The sequence below is a fragment of the Homarus americanus genome, unplaced genomic scaffold (genome assembly GCF_018991925.1).
Source record: "Homarus americanus isolate GMGI-L3 unplaced genomic scaffold, GMGI_Hamer_2.0 scaffold3044, whole genome shotgun sequence".
NCBI classification, from domain to species: domain Eukaryota; kingdom Metazoa; phylum Arthropoda; class Malacostraca; order Decapoda; family Nephropidae; genus Homarus; species Homarus americanus.
In genome coordinates this window covers 25,873-42,748 of record NW_024728609.1, presented here as the reverse complement: position 1 = coordinate 42,748, position 16,876 = coordinate 25,873, and positions in this window count along the sequence as shown.

Below are 16,876 nucleotides of genomic sequence, written 5' to 3'. Positions count from 1 at the left end.
CTGTACCCCTTAATGGTCTCGGTATGAGGATATGTATTGGTAATATTATCTAATTTGTCTTGAGTATCTGTGTGCGTGAGAGAGAGAGAGAGAGAGAGAGAGAGAGAGAGAGAGAGAGAGAGCATTTTTATGTATGTATAATGTCATGTCATATTGTTTACTCATTTGTTTGGTGTCAGGGGGATCTTGGTGTCAGGGGGATCTTGGTGTCAGGGGGATCTTGGTTTCAGAGTGATCTTGGTTTCAGGGGGATCTTGGTGTCAGGGCGTGTTGGAGTCAGGTGGTGTTTGCTATGTAGTGTTGGTGTCAGGTGGTGTTTGTTATGTAATGTTGGTGTCAGGTGGTGTTTGTTATGTAGTTGTCAGGTGGTGTTTTATGTAGTGTTGGTGTGTGGTGTTTTGTTATGTAGTGTTGGTGTCGTGTGTGTTTGTTAAGTAGTGTTGGTGTCAGGTGGTGTTTGTTATGTAGTGTTGGTGTCAGGTGGTGTTTGTTATGTAGTGTTGGTGTCAGGTGGTGTTGATAGCAGATGGTGATGGTTTCAGGTGGTGTTTAATGACAGATCATGAAGGTGTCAGGTGGTGTCAATTTTACCCCGGTGGCGTGTGAGGGAGCAGGTGTTGTGAGGCGGTAATGAGCAAGAGAACTGGAACACCTTGACAAAGCCCAGGTGAACCTCCATCAGGCACCAGTTATGCTTCTTCTGTCCTGGTTCCTTGTTGAGGGACGAACAGGAGGAGGAATGGTGAGGGTGGAGGGACGGTGAGGGGTGAGAGATGGTGAGGGTGGAGGAATAGTGAGGAGTGAAAGATGGTGAGGGTGGAGGAACGGTGAAGGGGTGAGAGCTGGAGGGTGGAGGGGGGGATGAGAGATGGTGAGGGTGGAGGATGGGTGAGGGGTGAAAGATGGTGTGGGAGGAGGGGTGAGAGCTGTTGACAGAGGAGAAATGGTGAGTGGTGAGAACTGGTGAGGAAGAAGGAAGGATGAGAGATGGTGAGTAGGGGTGGTTGGTGAGGCGCTAGGTCTGGTGAGAGAGACGAGGTAGGCGGTGATGGTTGTGTCTCAAGAAGGTCACTCTCCACCTTCAGTATTCGTGTCTTACTCTCTGCTAATGCACCTTCAGGCTCCCAAGGCGGCGTTTTAAAGTCATTCCGCTTGGTTACGAATTGACTGACTGGCGGCCATTTTGAGTTTAGATAGATCCCTTGAGGTACAGTTTGCCCTGTGGTGATATAGACTAATTAAGTGAAGAGTAATCTCTGTCTGATAAGATTTGTTAAAGGTGAATCCATAAACAAATTATTGACGTTAGTTGTTACAATTAGGATACGCTTTTGCCGGCCATTTTGAATCTGATCAAAAAGGAACAACTATCAAAGTGAATCATAATTACTTAAAAGACTTTAATGATTTCCCAAACATGGAGGAAATGTGTTCACGCCTGGTTTCGACCCCGCAGTCCCAGGTGTAAGAAATGACTGCTATTTGTCAGTCGCCATGGAAAAACAACCTTAACTCTTTTCGTGAAATTTTGCCTGATTTTAGGCCATTGCCCAGCCCACATGCCCATTAATCTATTTTCAAACCGTATTTGTAGTAACGAGGAGATAGCTGTCCTCAGTTAGGGATGTAAAATATTGTAAGTTTTGACAGAAAGATGGCTGTCAGGCGGCTATTTTGGAATTCGAGTAGAGAAATCACGCTTGATGCCTCAGGGATGACGCACGTAAAAAATAGACTTTTCGTGTTGAGGAATAAAACTGGGAACGGAGTATTGACAAAAGACTGATAGAGTGAACGCCAGTGTCCAGGAATATAAGAACTTTACAAAAGGCTAAAGTAACTGAAGAGATGATGGAAAATATATATATACCCACACACGTACATACGTATATGTCTGTAAACAGTCATTTCCATTTTATTATCCCCACACATAAAGTTATCAGTTATCCCCCCACTCGTCCACACTTTTACCGTCTACTTTCCAGTTGTTATTACTGTCAGCGGAAACGATGTGACGTCACAGAGTAAATGCCATAGATAGAGGGATGATTACATTGTTCCACGTCAAAAGGGCGAACAGTAGAGTGGAACAAAGAATAAATCATAACTCCCCCACTGTTATGGTACAGTTATAGTTCCAATATAGTTCTCTGGTTCAAATCCGTTTCCAGTATGGGCTTTGATACAAAAGTCGTTCCAGTATGTGTATTGAACAATAATGTTTACTATATATTATAGTACTATAATGATAGTTGTACAGTATTAATGTGTTTTGGAACAATTACCGTTACAGTAGCGCTATGGAATAATAATAGTTATAATAAGTGCTATGAAATAAGAATTATAAAGTTCAATGGAACAAAAACGTAACATAGCAATTAATATATTTGTACTATGTTACAAAATTAGTAAGTGCTATAGAACAAAACCAAAGGGTGCGATGGAAAAACAATTGTTGTTATGGTACAAAATCAATAGGTCCTATGGTACAAAATCAATAGGTGCTATGGTACAAAATAAGTGCGATGGTACAACTAACTCCTACACGAGCCACAAGAGATTATGATAGAGGCATCGAAACACAAGTATGAATCAAGGCCTTCTGTTACACGTATTTTGTGCTCAATTGTAATAATGACGATAATAAGGATAGAATTTTGTGGGGGGCGGGGGGGAAAGGGGTGGTGGAGGAAGGGAGAGAGGAAAGATTCTGGGGGAGAGGAGAGTGGAAGAGAGAAATATGAGAAGGGAAGGAAGAAGAGGAAAGGGGAAGGGAAGGAAGGATTAAGAATTGAGAAGAAGAAGAAATGGGAGAGGAAATGGAGGAGCCATTGAAAGATAAGTAAGGGATAGGAAATAAGAGAAGAGGAAAGTTAGTGGGCGTAGGAAAGGAAGAGGAAGGGAAGGAGAGAATTATGGGACAGGAGATGGGAGAAATAGAATTTGTAGCTGAAGACGAAGGAGGAAAAGAGGAGAGCAGGTAGAGGATAGGGAGAGATGATAACCGTAGATGGGGGGGAGGAGGAGGGTGAGAGCAAAGACCAGGAAAGGAGGAGGTAGTGGAAAGAAGGAAGGAGTTGGAGGAGGGGAGACGGAAGGGTGCCATGACGACCGTGGTATCAAAACATTAAAGGAAACACCACACTTCCCTGTCCTGTGTGTGGGTGATGATGATGGTGGTGGTGGATGGTGATGGTGGGTGATGATGGTGGTGGTGATGGTGGTGATGATGGTGGTGATGATGGCGTGGTGGTGGTGGATGGTGGTATGTGGGTGATGGTGATGATGGTGGTGGTGGTGATGGTGTGGTATATGTGGTGGTGATGGTGGTGGTGATGGGTATGATGGCGGTGTGTGGTGATGATGGTGGTGGTGGATGGTGATGATGTGTGTGTGGTGATGATGGTGGTGGTGATGGTGGGTGGTGATGGTGATGACGGGTGATGGTGTGAGATGGTGGTGGTGATGGTGGTGGTGATTGTGGTGGTATGTGGTGATGATGGTGGTGGTGATGATGTGATGGTGATGATGATGGGGATGGGATGATGGTGGATGATGGGTAGATGTTGGTGGTGATGATGGTGGTGATGATGGTGGGATGAAGGTGGTAGGGATGGTGGTGATGACGGTGGTGATGGCGGTGGTGGTGATGGTGGTAATGGAAGTGATGGTGATGAAGGTAGGTGATGGTAATGATGGAGTGATGGTGTTGGTGGTGGTGGTTATGATGTGATAGTAGTGGTGGTGGTGATGGTGGCGGTGATAATGGTGGTGATGATGATAGTAGTGATGGTGGATAATTAATTGGTGATGTTAATGACGTTATTGATGATACTAGTGGTGGTGATGGTGATGTTTTTGGCGGTGAATACTGTGATAATAGTTGTGGTGGATAAAGATGATATTAGCTGTGTTGGAGATAGTGGTGGTAGTTGTGGTAGCTACTGTATGTAGTAGTATGACGGTGGTAAATGATGATAGTACACAAACACAAGTCCAGCAGTAAGTTAGGTTAGGTGAAGGTGGATGACATTAGAAGTTAGGTTTAGTTAGGTTAGCTAAGGTCAAGTTAGGTTATGTATTGTCAGGTCAGGTTAGGTTAGGTTAGGTTAGGTAAATCAGGTGGCGTTAGTTTTACATAAAAGATTTCTCTTACATAGGAAGCAATTCGAATTTTCGAACACACACACACACACACACACACACACATATATATATTATATATATATATATATATATATATATATATATATATATATATATATATATATATATATATATATATATATATATATATATAATGAGACAATACTTAGACAATGACCTCACATCTTTTCATGACAATTTAATTATATCAAACCTCAGACAGAATATACTGCACGACCTCCAAAAAATACTGAGCTAACTCGGCCGTGGATGTGTTAGAGAGGACCAGCCATGAGTACCCTGTTGACTGTGTGTGTCTCTCTGTATAATTCATATTGAAACACTCTGTTGATGGCTGAGTATTACGTGGTTTTTCGGCAAGACCTCACCCTCTCCACCTCCTTCCCACCCTCCTTCCCTCCCCTCCTTCCCACCTCCTTCCCAGCCTTCTTCCCTTCCTACGTGATGAAGCTCATCGGCAGGTTTTATTGGTCTAACACTTCGACATGTTCTCTATGGACGAGTCACTCTTCGATTAATTCCATTGGTCCCAATCCCAGCAGACAATTACCCAGTGGTCCCAGTGTCGCCAACTGAGAAGAAAGAAGTCCCAATTTTGCCAACTTAAGAGGAAAAAGTTGTCCCAGTGTCACCAACTTAGAGAAGGGTGGTCCCAGTGTTGCCAACTTAGCAGAAAAGTCGATGAACTTCACGGCCCCTTCAGGAATTTTAGGGAGATGATTTGTGTAATCTTAGCGATTTTTTTTACGGCGATATTACTGGATTTTGTTTATTCATTCGTGGTTTGACCCGAATTTGGGGGGAATTTGTGAAATATACTGTTATAAAGATGGTACAGTACTGATGAATTCAAGCGACCTTTGGATTAATTTCGGTGGATTTTACTGACTTTGGGGTTTATTTCCGTAAAGTTGAGCGATTTTTGCTAGTTGTGATTTTCGGGCTGACAGATGGCAACAGTGACGACGACCGAACAGTGTATCCATCAGGCCCTACACTGTATAAACAGCTTGTAAAATTAGACGGAGTTTCCTTAAAGCATAACAAATCGTGTGTGTGTGTGTGTGTGTGTGTGTGTGTGTGTGTGTGTGTGTGTGGAAAAATATGGGTCATTCAGGTCAGGAGATCGGCCTACAGGAGTTGAGAGACTAAAAGTATCTGAATATGTGAAATTTGGCACTGACCGTATACTAGTACACACACACACACACACACACAGAATGGTACGCGTCGAAAGACCAGATGAGCGATACTTTCCCCGGGTCATAAAAATAATGATTATACTGTATGTTAAGTCGCCTCAGGTAAATGCTGTTCCCGGGACACCTGTGTTCATTACGGTGTCACAGGTGGCGGGACAGGTAACAAGGATTCACATCTAAGGCGGAGGAATCTATTGAAGACAGGGGGGCTGGGTGGTGTATGGCTTTGTCTACCTACTACCGGATACTAAAAGGGTTTTCAGTTAACTACTCCCTGGGGTTAAGGGCGACTTATCTGCACGAGTCTCAGCGTAATCTCGGCGACATATTAGGTTCGATCTGTGTGGGTCATAAATTAGTTAGTTAGACGTGTTTTCAAGTTCCCAGTAACGATGAGGAAGCTGAGTTGGGAGTGTTTTGAGAATCCTGGCCTGAGTCTGACTCGAAAATAGGTAAGGAGGGACCCCGTGCTTCACTACAGCCTGTGGGTGAAGGAGCCAGTGTTAAGCACCAGAGGTCACATATCCCCTCCCCTCTCCAAGCAGAAGTCTCTTAGATTTCTTACAGCAGGTGTTCCTGGAGGTGATAATGTGAAAGTCTTATAAATGAATCTACTTTATCTAACACAACGACAGGTTCTCAAAGATTCTGATATTAAATTTTCTTAACTGGTGAAATACGAACATGGTTTACTGAAGCTACCACACAAACAAGGGTTCTCAGAGACTCGTGTTAAATAATAACTCGTAACATGTTGATCGAGAACGCAACCAACTCACTCACTCTTGCAACACTGAGACTTAGCTTAGGGATAAATGGGATTTGTCGTCCATGGTTAGAAGGAATGTAGCTTATGGCTCCACGACAGTCAGGTCCTGTATTGTGTGGTCATGGTATTGTTGTTGTGGTTAGGCAAAATATTCATGGAGGTCAGAGCACACACACACACCTTCACTCAGATGTAACACCCTGCTTGGGTAATTAACTGTGATTGTAGACTGTTATATAAGCTGAGAATACTGTAAAGGATTGATAGCCAACCAGACTTGACGTAGGATAGATAACCTTAAAATATGATACATGGTGTAGTTTATCCTTCTCGAAACTATTCCCACAATACCACTTACTGTGTGGATAGATACGTTTCTATGCCACTAATGGACACAAATAACCAAATGAATGACCAAAAAATACAAATGAACTACAGGAAAGGTAATTACAACTGAGTTATAAAGAAGTTAATTATATTCCTTTATAGTACACGAGAAGTTGATTTATTTTGATTCGTTCTATTCTTAGCTTTTAAATCCCTTCCTTTATCCCTTGTACCTCTAATCCCCGTCCATTGCGTGTGTGTGATTAGTTTACTTGAGATTTTACGATTGTATGTACGTCACACATTGCGATAATATCACTTGTATGTACAGTCTTTGATCTATGTAAACTGATAGCGGTGTTTTCAGTATCAATATTCATGGCGTGAGAACCTTGCAACAATATCAAGGGATGTTTCCATCTGATTGTTAAATGTGTCTTTCTTTCTCTTCCTCAGCGGACAACAAAGTCGTATTCCACATCAAGGAGAACGAACAAGGCATTACAGCGGAGGACGTAGCCAAGAAAGCTCGTGAGTTTTGTGTTTATATTGTGATTAGTAATATTTTAATTTACAAAAGTAAGAAGCCTCAGGCGACTACCTGCCGGAGAAGTGTAACTTATTTAACATCCCGGCTTGTGTTGAATGATTAATAGATAGGTAAATAAGGTAAAAACTAGAATTCCTAACGTAAACGTTTGTATTTAAACGCAGCTGGCTGTAATCACCTGAGAAATACTTTGTTATTCGTCTTTTTTTTAATTACTGCCAGCCTTAACGTATTAACATTTAAAAGGTTTGTGTTCTCATTATCCCTAAGGCAATGTATGGTATTAAAATAATATAGATGTCAGTGTCTGCCTATGACATTTGACTTTACTCAGCTGGCTCTCCCACGCAACACAACATACTGTAACTTAGTGATGTTACCATCTGGCACTGCTTCAGTTTACTAGCATTACCACCAGCTGCTTCCACTATCACCCTCCTCCACCATTTCCACTCACTTTCTCCACCACCTATTGTTACCGCAAGATATAGTCACCACTAGATATTGTCACCACCATCATCACCATCACCACTACTACAAGACACTTCACCGTCACTAATAAGTGTCTCCGCACTACAGAGGAAATGCGGGATTACTTCAAGACGAAGCTTGGCGTTGAGATCAACCAGACGAGCATAGGCAGCAAGGTAAGTCAAGTCTATGCTTTACCTGTTGAAAAACTATATTCTGGTACTGTATAAGAACTTGTGTACAATCAAAGACAAAATTCATGTTGCGGTTTCGTCGGAAGATTAAATATAACTCGTGAAACATTATGAGAGCCCTACCACAAGGCAGAGCGCACCAAAAGCTTAGCCCTTCGGCATATGTTTTCACCAAATTTAACGACACGACTTTTGTCTTTCATATACACACAGTAAAAAAAAAAAGTACCGCTCAGATTATATGCGAAACAATATGACACCAAGGACGAGGGATAGTTGGTCTTGTATTGTGGTGGTGATATATGGATCATTACGGAAGTCAGCAGACCTCCCCTGCGCGATACTTATTATTACTGTGTGTATACGTTGCCTCCCTTCCTGGGAATTTGAACCCTCGAACAGTGGATTGTCAGCCCAGTACGATAACCTTTTCACCAATCTTACCCATAGATTGAGAGTCACTCACAGCTCCGAGATGTCGTCAATCATACCTTCATACCTTTACCTGTTGTGAACCTTAAATTACACTCCGGGAGGTTGTTTGTGTCTCCATGGCATCCCGGGCAGCACCTGTAAAATTATTACGTGTGTTTAGTGAACGTTGTATCTTAACTCACGACTTCAAGGCGCGGCTAATTATACCTGTGACCGTATCATTTACCTGTAATACTACCGACAACTGCTCCTGCTGGTAATACCATAGCCATGACAACAACGATTCTGCATGAGTAAGAGGGGAATATCTTGATAGTATTATGACAGATTGTTTCCATTACTTACTGGTCTGTTCCTGGCTTCATGTCTCCGCTCTATAACTTAACCCGTCCTATCCTAGCCTTGCTTAATCTATCTTATCGTATCTTATCCTAACCTAACCTAACCTAACCTAACAAAAACCATCCTATCCGGGCCTTCCTTAATTCATCCTATCGCATCCTAACCAAATCCAACCAAACTCATCCCGTCTTATCATAGCCTTACCTACTCTAGACCACTAGAGCTGCGCCAACTACTAACTATGTTATTGTGTCGGTGTACAAAAATAAATATTTACAATAAAAATGGCGAGTTTTTGTACTGTGAAAGAGAGGTAATTATATTATAGTTGGTAACTCCATCACAACCGCTGCTCCACCTTTAACTGAGTTACATAGCTTCTGAGACTTATGTGTAAGACGACCGCCACCGAGGACGCAAGGCACTGCTGTGTTATTGCTGTGGCACTGCTGTCCTGCCGCTGTGGCACTGCCGTGTTGCTGCTGTGGCACTGCTGTGTTGCTGCTGTGGCACTGCTGTGTTGCTGCTGTGGCACTGCTGTGTTGCTGCTGTGGCACTATTGTGCTGCTGCTGTAGCACTGCTGTGGTGCTGTTGTGGGACTGCTGTGGTGCTGCTGTGGCACTGCTGTGTTGCTGCTGTAGCACTGTTGTGTTGCTGCTGTAGCACTGCTGTGTTGCTGCTGTGGCACTGCTGTGTTGCTGCTGTGGCACTGTTGTGTTACTGCTGCACTGTTGTGTTGCTGTGTTGCTGCACTGTGTGCTACCACTGTTGTGTTGCTGCTGTTGCTGCTGCTGTGTTGCTGCTACTGTGCTTTGTTGTGTTACTGCTGTAGCACTGCTGTGTTGCTGCTGTAGCACTGCTGCTGTAGCACTGTTGTGTTGCTGCTGTAGCACTGCTGTGTTGCTGCTGTGGCACTGTTGTGTTGTTGTGGCACTGCTGTGTTGTTGATGTGGCACTGTTGTGTTGCTGCTGTGGCACTGTGTGTTGCTGCTGTGCACTGTTGTGTTGTTGTGGCACTGTTGTGTTGCTGCTGTGGCACTGTTGTGTTGCTGCTGTGGCACTGTTGTGTTGCTGCTGTGGCACTGTTGTGTTGTTGTGACACTGCTGTGTTGCTGTTATGTTACTGTTGTTGCTACTGTGGTTCTGCTGTGTTGCTGTTGTGTTACTGTTGTTGCTGCTGTGGCACTGCTCTGTTGCTGCTGTGACACTGCTGCATTGCTGCTGTGACACTGCTGCATTGCTGCTGTGGCACTGCTGTATTATAGCTGTGACACTGCTGTTGCTGCTGTGGCACTGCTGTGTTGCTGTTGTGTTACTGTTGTTGCTGCTGTGGCACTGTTCTGATACTACTACAGTACTGCCGAGGCAACGCTGTGATGCCACTATCGCACCGTTTTCCCCTACCATCACTGCCAAACACTCAGGCAAGGAACCATCGTCACTCAACAACCATTCAGCTTCCACAAACACTATGTAAATGAGCAATTCATTTTATATTGTTCCTGCCCTGTAATTCCCAAGACATGAATATTAATGTCTGTGTGACGACACCTGAACAATGGCTTAAGACACCCCACACACATCCACTCTTAACCCCCCCTCCCCCCCTCGTCCTTATGTTTTGATCTCACGATGGTTGTTTCCTGAAGAACTTCTTCTACTGCCACCACACAGGCAATCACCTATGCGTGAATAAAAGGGAGTCGATTGATGTGTGCTGTTGTAGGTATGGCACGCACCTGCGCTTCTGTAGCCCTAGTATAAAGGACTTACTAGTGTTTGTCAACAGGTGTTTGGATAAGAGATACCAGATATGTAAATAACCGATGTGGACTGGGAAGGTGGAGGGGGGCTGCCTGGCGCTCGTCTCTGTCAACTAAACACAGTCAATGAGTAAAGGAATGAGTGTTTGGTTGCAAGGATTAACCATATTGTGGAAGTGCTGTCACGACTGATGATTAAAAAACATATCCCAAGTTCCTGTGCTGTTGTGATTATTCTAGCACTGACACACATGACACATAGGAGGGGGGGGGTGAAGACGGGTACAGATATGTAGTCGATATGACGTATAAAGCAAGTGTGGCGTATGAACAGGTATGGTCATACGAGCTACAGTCGTTGGCTATGTATGAGCAAGTGTGTAGTGTAAGAGAGTGAACCTGCCAATGGAAAACTGCTCACACCTCGGGTCAGGTATGGATGCAGGTGAGTGATGGTTAGGGTGTGTGGTGGTTATGGTGTGTGGTTTATGGTGTGTGGTGGTTATGGTGTGTGGTGGTTATGTGTGGTGGACATGGTGTGTGTGGTGGTTATGGTGTGTGTGGTGGTTATGGTGTGTGGTGGTTATGGTGTGTGGTGGTTATGGTGTGTTGGCTATGGTGTATGGTGGTTGTAGTTGTGTATTAATTGGTTATGGTGTGTGTTGGTTATGGTGTGTGTTGGTTTATGATTGTGTGGTGGTTATGGGTGTGTGGTGGTTATAGATTGTGGTGGATTTATGGTGTGTGGTGGTTCATAGTGTGTGTTGGTTATGGTTATTATTGGTGGTTGTGGTGTGTGGTGGTTGTATGGTGTGTGGTGGTTATGGTGTGTTGGTTTATGGTGTTATTGGTTGGTTGTAGTTGATATTGGTGGTTATGGTGTGTGTTGGTTATGGTGTGTGGTGGTTATGGTGTGAATTGGTTATGGTGTGTAATTGGTATGGTGTGTGTTGGTTATAGTTATTAGTAGTGGTTGCTGGTGTGTGGTGGTTATGGTGTGGTGGATTTATGGTGTGTGTTGGTGGTGTCATGGTGGTTATAGTTATTAATGGTGGTTATGGTGAGTGGTGGTTATGGTGTGTGGTGGTTATGGTGTGTGGTGGCTATATAGTTGTGTGGTGGTTATAGTTGTGTGTGAGTGGTTATGGTGTGTGTTGGTTGCGCATGGTGTGTGGTGGTTATGGTGTGTGGTGGCTATAGTTGTGTGTGGTGGTTATGGTGTGTGGTGGCTCATGATTGTGTGAGTGGTTATGGTGTGTGGTGGTTGGTGGTGTGGTGGTTATGGTGGTGGTTATGGTGTGTGATTGGTGGTGGTTATGGTGTGGTGGTTATGGTGGTGGTGGTGGTGGTTATGGTGTGTGGTGGTTATGGTGTGTGGTGGTTATGGTGTGTGGTGGTTATGGTGTGTTATGGTGTGTGGTGGTGTGTGGTGGTGTGGTTATGGTGTGTGTTGGTTAGTGGTGTGTGGTGGCTATGGTGTGTGGTGGTTATGGTGTGTGTGGTTATGGTGGTGGCTGGTGGTGTGTGGTGGTTATGGTGTGTGGTGGTTATGGTGAGGGTGGTTATGGTGTGTGGTGGTTATGGTGTGGTGGTTATGGTGTGTGGTGGTTATGGTGTGTGGTGGTTATGGTGTGTGTTGGTTATGGTGGTGGTGGTTATGGTGTGTGGTGGCTATGGTGTGTGGTGGTTATGGTGTGTGGTGGTTGTGGTGTGAGGTTGGGGTGTGGGGGTTTGGTGTGTGGTGGTTATGGTGTGTGGTGGTTATGGTTTGTGGTGGGGTGTGGTGGTTATGGTGTGTGGTTGGGTGGTGGTTATGGTGTGGTGGTTATGGTGTGTGGTGGTTATGGTGTGTGGTGGTTATGGTGTGTGGTGGTTATGGGTGTGGTGTTATGGTGTGTGGTGGTTATGGTGTGTGTGGTTATGGTGTGTGTGATTGGTTGGTGTGTGGTGGTTATGGTGTGTGGTGGTTATGGTGTGTGGTGGTTATGGTGTGTGGTGGTTATGGTGTGGTGGTTATGGTGTGTGGTGGTTATGGTGTGTGGTGGTTATGGTGTGTGTGGTTTGGTGTTGTGGTTGGTGGTTGGTTTATGGTGTGTGTTTGGTGTGTGTGGTTATGGTGTGGTGGTTATGGTGTGTGGTGGTTGGTGGTTGGTTATGGTGTGTGGTGGTTATGGTGTGTGGTATGGTGTGTGGTGGCTATGGTGTGTGGTGGTTATGGTGTGTGTTGGTTGGTTATGGTGTGTGGTGGTTATGGTGTGGTGGTGGTTATGGGTGTGTGGTGGTTGGGGGTGTGGTGGTTATGGTGTGTGTGGTGTTATGGTGTGTGGTGGTTATGGTGTGTGGTGGTTATGGTGTGTGTGGTGGTGGTGTGGTGGTTATGTGTGGTGGTTATGGTGTGTGGTGGTTATGGTGAGTGATGGTTATGGTGAGTGATGGTTATGGTGAGTGGTGGTGTACGTTTGTAGATGGTAATAAGGCCAGACACTTAAGGGTTTGGATTAAGTAACCGTGGCGTCGTTACCTGATGGGGGAAGCGAGCAATCTAGTCACCGTGTGAATAGGTGTAGTAGGTGTGTATGCGGGTAGGTGTAGCAGATATAGGCTTATGTAGATAGGTGTAACAGCAGGTGTAGACAGGGCAATCATAGGAAGGTATTATAATAGGTATGGATTAGGTGTATATAATGATAGGTGTGGTACACTATCGATGGGTGTAGGTAGGTGCAGCATGTGTAAGGCAAATGTAGCTTATTTCGGCAAATATGTAAGTAGTTATAGCAGGTGTGTACATGTGTATTTGAGTGTAAGTGTAGTAAACATGTTTGCTGATATAGGAATATGTGGGAGGTATGGCCAGAAGTACGGTACATATATGAAGGTAGATTCACCACATGTGGGTAGATGTTTATAGGTGCAGCAGGTTTGGGAAGTCACAGCAGGTATTGACAGGTGTATAAGAGGGTAGTTGTAGAAAGGTGTGTATGGAAGTGGCTGTACCAAGGTAGATAAATGCAACAGGTGTGGACAGGTGTAAGGTATTGGCATCTACCACTTCCTCCTTCTCTTTCTCTTCCAACTACTTCTATACTTCCGCTCCTTCATCACCCCTCTCTTCTCCAATCTCCTCCTCATCTTCCAACCTCATCCTCCAACCTCCTCCTCCTCCTCCTCCTCCTCCTCCTCCTCCTCCTCCTCCTCCTCCTCCTCCTCCTCCTCCTCCTCCTCCTCCTCCTCCTTTTCTCCTCCTCCTCATTCCCCAGTCTCCTCCTAACTTATGCTAATTACCATCTGGGTGAAAATACTGGGGCGACTGTGTTTGATGCGAGTCTCCGCCGATAACCGTGTTAGACCGGGCCTTTGATGGTCGCATGAGATGTTGTTCGTCTTCTAACTCTCTCATTACCCAGACCGCCACCAAGCTGCCACCACCTCCCCCACCCCCACTCCATTACAACGTACACACATACACACAAACACACACACGTATGCCCTGTATTGTGTTGCTGTATGTGGTATGGTGTGTGGTGTAGTGTGGAGGGGCACAGTATGGTGGAGATTTGGAGGGTGAGGTGGGCCCTAAGCCTTCAGATTTCAACATTACTCAGAAACTTAGTGATAACAGATTATTCGTTCCTCAACTCTATACATTGTTGTTGCTATATATGGTGATACTTTGATTATTCAGAATGTTATTATATGTTACGTCTCTCTCTCTCTCTCTCTCTCTCTTTTCTCATTATACACTTCAACAGGTACATATTAATCTTCCATCCTTTTATTTTCCTCATAATTCGTATTTCTTTATCATACATACAGTCATTTTTCTTTGTTCTATATTCATCTCTCTGTATTTAATTCCCTTCTACTACACACTGACTACCGGCTCCCCACGTCACCATTTTATAATACGTTTATGTAATAATAATAATAATAATAATAATAATAATAATAATAATAATAATAATAATAATAATAATAATAATAATAATTAACGGTTTATTGAAAAGTTCTGCAGCCCGAAGGCTAATATACATTGGACATAAATGACTTATTACATAGTTGCAGATTAATGTAGGATTGCGTGTTGAACAGCAAACACGTAGTGTAGTAACTCCCTCCCAGATGGTGTTAGGAGGGACCTCACGTGATGTAGTAGTTCCCTCAGATGGTGTTATGAGGACCTGACGTGGTGTAGTAATTCCCTCGCAGATGGTGTTATGAGGACCACGTGGTGTAATTCCCTCACAGATGGTATTGTGGGGGACCTCACGTGGTGTAATTACCTCACAGATGGTGTTATCAGGGTCCTCACGTGGTGTAGTAATTCCCTCAGAGATGGTGTTATGAGGGACCTGACGTGGTGTAGTAATTCCCTCACAGATGGTGTTATGAGGGACCTGACGTGGTGTAGTAATTCCATCACAGATGGTGTTATGAGGGACTTGACGTGGTGTAGTAATTCCTTCACAGATGGTGTTATATGAGTGAGGTTTGGTCCCAGGCCTTCCTATCGTAGACGGATTAACACATCGCTGGTTATCACGGGCCGTTATCACTGGGTACCTGGGACCTCACTGTGTGAAGGTTAACTTGGGTACGACTGTTACTGTTGAGTTGTTCTCACTGACTTAAGCACTGTTCACCACTGTTCTCTGTTTAACACTGGTTCCATTCCTTTCCTAAATGAAATTGTAACTTCTGGCGAGAACTTGTTGATATTCCGTGGGAGGGTTCAGGGAGGAGGTTGGTATGGGCCAACAGTTGACCTGGCTGCCGAGGCGCCAGGTACGTCTTGACCCTTCGGTGGTCAAGGATGTAGTGTGTATGTATGTATTGTATGTGTGTGTGTGTGTGTGTGTGTGTGTGTGTGTGTGTGTGTGTGTGTGTGTGTGTGTGTGTGTGTGTGTGTGTGTTTGTTTGTTTGTTTGTTTGTTTGTTTAATTATTTTTTTATTCCTTCCTGGTATTTACATCAACTCGACCAGATGTTGTTACTGTTGATGTGTTTCTTTCCTCAGTCCCGGTGGCTGTTTTAACCTAACTTAACTTAAATCACAGCTAACCTATCGTAACCTAGCCCAACCAAAGGCAAACCTAACCTAAACTAACTTAACTTAACCTAACTTAACCTTGGCTAGCTTAGGTTACGTTAGGTGTTGTTGGGGTGGATTAGCTTTGGTTAATTTGGGTTGGGTTTGGATTGGTTTAAGTTAAGTGAGGTCGGGTTTGGATTGGTTTAGGTTAAGTGAGGTCGGGTTTGGATTGGTTTAGGTTAAGTGAGGTCGGGTTTGGATTGGTTTAGGTTAAGTGAGGTTGGGTTTGGATTGGTTTAGGTTAAGTGAGGTTGGGTTTGGATTGGTTTAGGTTAAGTGAGGTTGGGTTTGGATTGGTTTAGGTTAAGTGAGGTCGGGTTTGGATTGGTTTAGGTTAAGTGAGGTTGGCCTGGATTGGTTTAGGTTAGTATAGGAACCCATTACACAAACGGGATGTAACAAATTATATTCCGGTGTTAGTAAACGTAATCTTCAATAAAGTATTCATTACTCTCTCTCTCTCTCTCTCTCTCTCTCTCTCTCTCTCTCTCTCTCTCTCTCTCTCCCATCAACTCTCACTCACTCACGCACTTATACAGTACATATTTCGTGCATTTTCACTCATTCACTCACTATCTCCCTTTCTAAATTCTCTCCCTGTGATCTCTTTTACTCGCCTCTCTCATCTTTTCCTCACTCACTCACTCCCTCATTCATCTCCTTGTTCTCTCCCATTCATCCCTCTCCTTTCACTCAGTCAATCACCTACCCACACTTCCACTCACCTGCTGGCATTACCTGGCACCTCCCCCGCCCCCCATGCCTACCTGGGGCCACGTGACACCTGTTGACCCACCCGGATTATGCCAGAGAGAGAGAGAGAGAGAGAGAGAGAGAGAGAGAGAGAGAGAGAGAGAGAGCATCACCAGGTAATGAACACATCTAACCATAAGACACCCACGTAAACTGGCCGGAGGTAACAGTGACAATAAGTGCCACCACACCTTCTCCAGCTTTCCCCTGATAAGGAATATTTTTACCCCGCTGTCCGACCCTTCCTCTCCCTTACCTATTTATGTCTCCGTGAACTGGGTGATCCGGTGGCTGTTTATGGTGTTACCCTCAAGGAGAGACACCATAAGTTTTCACCATAATACGTGATTTTTTTTTTCTTCACGTCGTTATATATGGCCTATTAATGACTGCATGTGGAGGAAGTGGAGGCAGTGTGTGTGGTTTATATCTGACGACGATCTTGGAGAGTGGAGTGGAAATATAGTCGTGGTTGAGGTATTTTTGTAGTGTGAGTTGTAGCTTAAGTTATTGTCTTTTCCTCCTTCTGCTATATGGATAAAAAGGAAGACCTCACCCATATGTTGTTGTTCAGTGGCTTGTCTCCTCTCAACCTGTTCCTCAGTGGCCGCGTACTGCAGTGGTAACGTTTGCCTCTCACCTCTACGACCCAGTGTCTCGTCTGGATCGAGTGTGAGAAGGGTGTTGTTCAGTCTGACACTATTTAACATTACGATCTTCTTCTGTACCAACATTGGACCCATGAAGGACAAACTCTTCAGGAATAATGAAAGTATTACAGTCCACATTTCACCAGCTTCCATCCTCCAC